This window comes from Lactuca saligna, chromosome 3 (genome assembly GCF_052625555.1).
Source record: "Lactuca saligna cultivar CGN05327 chromosome 3, ASM5262555v1, whole genome shotgun sequence".
NCBI lineage: Eukaryota > Viridiplantae > Streptophyta > Magnoliopsida > Asterales > Asteraceae > Lactuca > Lactuca saligna.
In genome coordinates, this window is record NC_136419.1 from 85331820 (window position 1) to 85336859 (window position 5040).

Genomic DNA, 5040 nt, shown 5'->3' on the forward strand with positions numbered 1-5040 from the left:
GATCAGGAAAATAAGAACATTAAGTTTGTAATGGAGTATAGAAACTATAGAGTCATTACAGAAGGTATATTTATCAAACATATTAGGGTTTATGCAAACCCTTAGGAAGACGTTGTATGTTACAAACCCTCAATTGAGGAGATTTTTAGACTCCTTGAAGAAATCATATACAAACTCCCTATACTAATAGTATCATGGAAATCAAAAAGGAAATCTGTATAGTTTATCGAAACTCTTGAGTCGAATTTTCCTTTAGTTCCTAATCAAAAAGACCAGACGTACAAACACTATAAGAAAATCATGGTTAATGGTTGTATGTGGTCGTTATTTTGGACAAAGATTAGGCATTGCTTTAACACCTTGGAATGATGTCAAATTATTTACATATCACTTGGGAGAAATTTGTTATGCTAGGTTTTTGGCACTTTGTAGTAAAAGACTCTACAACAAAATTAGGCTTCCATTAATAGTAATCATAGGCAAGGTATGTTTTATTACTCATATTATTTCTAAGTACAAATTACCAGACCAAGTAGAATTCAGTGAAATATTTACTATTTTGATCATATTGGGAAATTACATAGATTCTTTACCTCAATGAGCAGCTATGATCCCCTCAAAATCGAGGAGACCTACCCAAGATTCTAGCCATAGTTCAGATGAGACTAAAACCACTACATTGATCGAAACCTCTGGTTTTGTGGCTAAAACATCAAGAAGACAAAAAAATGATAGAAAAATGAAGGGAAATCTAATTGGTTAAAGATACACCTACATCCTTAGTCTCTCAATATACCAAAGGATGTGTTGGACTTAATGTTAGGAAAGTTCTAACAAACGAGTTCATATTGCTTTTTTTCATGAAGTGTTGAAGTACACTAGCGGGCAACACAAGTTTAGTGTAAGGCATGCTAAGTGTGTAGAATACTTTTTCCTTTGTGAGTTGGCGCCACTGATTGGTTACATCCACGAAGCTAAGAGTGCATGAATTTTAGTCGTTCATTGTTTATATCCCCTTGATCTAGACTCTGGTTACACATGTAGTAGTTGTGGATCAATATTTGACTTTTAGTAAATTTTGACCAAACGGGCAATTTGGTCATTTATGAGAAAAAGAAGAGAATATGAAGTTGTTACTTCATGAAGATGGCCAAGACAAGTTTAAGTCACTATAAGAGATTATATGAGTAAGTTCTAGAGAAAGAATGCATGAGAAATGCATTTTTGGTCTAAAGGGTGAAATTGGTATGTTTATGCTTTTTAGGCCAACTTCGTGACTTAATAAATTAATACCCATATTAAGTCAATGAGATATGACTTGAAAAACATGTAGAGTATGTTCCCACCTTTGTGTGGATATAAAGATCATCGAAAATGTTTAACAAACGAAGAAGATATACGCATTTGAATTTGGACAAAAACGCTCAAAGTTAGAATGGAATAAACAATGTACTTTGTTGATTCCCAGAAACCACGACATGACTATATGCTTGTCACGACATGACCATTACTCTTCAATATGTGATTAACCATTGTTACAAGATGACGAAGCACATAAAACACGTTATAATCTGTTTTATGAGCCCATTCTAATCATTCTTAATGAGGGATCAATTGGGAGCTGAGATGGGGCGATTATGATGCAAAAATGGTGCCAGGATGAGTTAGAGATGGTAGATATCAAGCATTAACATCCTTTTACCTTTAAGGTAATGATTTCCTCCTTCTATGAACCTTTGAGATCCAAAAGTGTAATCTTTAATTTTGTTAGATTACTTGAGTTAATCATTTATATCTCAATTATAATGTTATTGATAGTGTATAAGGTTTTAACAATCTATGGAAGTGATTTACATGGTGAAAACAATTCAATGAGAGTTAGAGTTTGAAACCTTAACTAATAATTTTGAGTAATTGATGTTTTAGAGATACATTATAATGAATTAGGTACTGGGAAATGCTTAATTCATTAATGGAATGAGATATTGAGATAGAAAATAGAAAGATAAAGTTTTAACCCATTAAGAGGTTATTTTGATTTTACGATTAATTAAGCTCTTAATAGGGTGAAATAATTATTAAGATACTTGTGAATGCGTAAGAATTGGTCAAAGAGCAAACGACGGATCAAGATGTGGTAATTAATTGTAACACCCCAATTTTTTCAAAACATTTTCATGCTATGGTATTAAAAACATTCGAGTATTAACCCATGTTTAACAAAAACAGGCCCCACAAAAAACCTTTATAAATTAAAACAATGGGTGTTACCATTAAATATCAATACAACCATAGCAAGCAAATAAGAATTACATCTATACAATTAATTAGGAACTTAACAAGTTCCACTCCATTCTCTATCACTTGACTTCCAGCTTCCATATATCATTCTCTCTTCTTAAGTGTAACCTGAGATACATGGCATTAGAAGAGATACGTCAGACAATAATGTCTCTTGAACTATGTGGGTTTGAGACCCAAAACATTTATCATATTTTCATCAAAAACATTTCATATTTGCAAAACATAGTTTTAGATCATAAAACATTTTCAAGCATTTTCAAGGAAAACTCATTTCATACATGTTATAAATATCATTTCATATCTTCTCATTTCATTTCTTTTTATTTCATTTCAAAATTCATATTTCTATATTTCATTTTCTTTTATCATTAAGGGATAATTATGGTATTATAACATTGCCATTTTTATAATTAAGGTCTACGTCCAATAAAGGAACCACTCCCAAGTCTAGACCATGGTGGAAAGAACAAATCAATCCACCAAGGCATCATTTGCATTAGGACATCTATCTCGTGAAGGGGAGGCACCACCCCGACAGATTCCTCCAGTGTCTCTTACAAGGTATCATGGCCCGAGTAGTTTTCATTTCATTACTTTCCAATTCCTTTCATTATTTTCCATTCCTTTTCATTACTTTCAATTTCTTGTCATTACTTTCCATAGTTTAGACATTTCATACATTAGTATCAAAAACACATTTCAAAATTAGAGTATCTGTATTTCAAAACATTTCAAAACATTTGATCTTCCGAAATGTTCTTTTCTTTCAAAAACATTATTGTGTTCAAGGCGTTCTTTCCAAATATCATTTCCAAAAACATTTGACATTTTCATTTCAAAACATTTCATATATCAAACATTAGTGTTTCATTATCAAAAATCATTTTTCCATGTACCCCAAAGTGGGAAAATGTCAACACGTACTCACCTCAATCACACGTAGGTTACCTAATGCTATTCTAGGTCCTTTCCCTAGATAAATCCTCTTCAAACACTACCTACACTACATATGGACATAAGTCATTAAAATGACCAAAAATACCCCTCATATCTTCCATTACTAAAATTTATTGTTCTAAATCATTCCTCATGCAAAAATATGAATATAGGCGTAAACCGTCCGTAGATCCGAGTCCATATCCAAATGTTATGAATAATAAAAGAAATCTCCAAGTCAAAGGGCTACATGGGCCGTGTCAATTAAGCCTAAATTAACACGGGTCGTGGTTCCCTGTATGTACACACGCAAAACAAAATATTATCAAAATAACACTATACTTTGCATAGTTCTTGAAGGCCCTTTTTCCAAATCACTTTGTACCATTTGTGTAGACTCTCACACATGTTTAAGAGGTGTTTCATCATCTTAAAACACTCCACTTAATCCATTAATTATTGATTGAAACCTTAAGATCATGATGATCCTCAAGTGTTTAGAAGAAGAGTAAAATAGTCCATTTTTCACTTGAACATTCCAAAGCTCACAATGCTTGTTCCCAACATATTAAACACTCAAACAAATGTTGTCAACCACATAGAACCCCCACTAAACGCATTGAAAATTCCCAATCTAGTTATGGAATTCTCAATTCTATTCAATGTTCCAAAATTGCCCTTGGGTCATAACAATCACTACAGATGCATATTTTCTAACATTCTTTCATGTTTATGTTTCACTATCACCTCTTGAGTGTCAATTCATGATCATGAATATCATTCACTTCTTATATGAGATTCATTATGAAATTATCAATAGATTTCCCAAAATGCCCTTGTGGGAAATTATTCCATAAACTCAAATATATCCCACTCAATCCTTCATGTTATTGTGTTCAAATCAATTTGTTAGTATCAACTCATGATTATGAGTATCATATACTCATCAAATGCTCACATTCCAAGAATTTCATTATTATATTCATCACAATTTCTCACATAACCATTTAAAACCCATCTTTATGCTTGATTCTACCATCATTGATGAATTTGAGCATTCTAATTGGATTTGTTAAAATCAAATATCATCTAGGTCATAGAATCTAATATCATTTCATCATCAATTGAAATATTCCCAAATTTGTGTTTTTCTAGGGTTCATGGAGCTTTTTACCCAAATAATCAAATCCACTAATATGATGATTGGATTGAGATTAGAACCATGGAAACCACTCAAGGGATGTTATAAAACCAAACTCTAATCATATATTAAGGCAAAAATCGACATTGGGGTTCAATCCCCAATGATGAACTCGAAAAATAGAAGTAATTGAGAAGGATTTATAAACTCCTTAGTCTTTGATAGCTTCCTTTCTTGTTTGGATGCTTCAAAACTCCACTTGAATCAAACCTTAGGTGTCAAGGAGTGAAGAATCTCCATTTCACAGCCTTCTACTTCCTCTCATCGATCTCATTTTTCTGAAAATGCAGAGAGTGCATTCTTATTTTCGGATTTTACACATTTAGTCCCTCTAGTTTACAACTTTTGTAAAACTTGCCATTTCTTCATTTCTTTTCACATTTGTCTAAAACACGTTAACATAATGATTCCTTGATCATCCCAATCTTAGAATTCCTCATCCATTTAACCTTGGTGAGTCAACCCTTAGTCAAACATACTTTTCCAAATTGACACTTTGGGTCATTTAACTTTGAAATTTTAACATCTCAACCTTTAACTTTGCAAGCTTGATATCGTCTACTGATATGATTATCAATTAAATGATTTAACTATGTAAA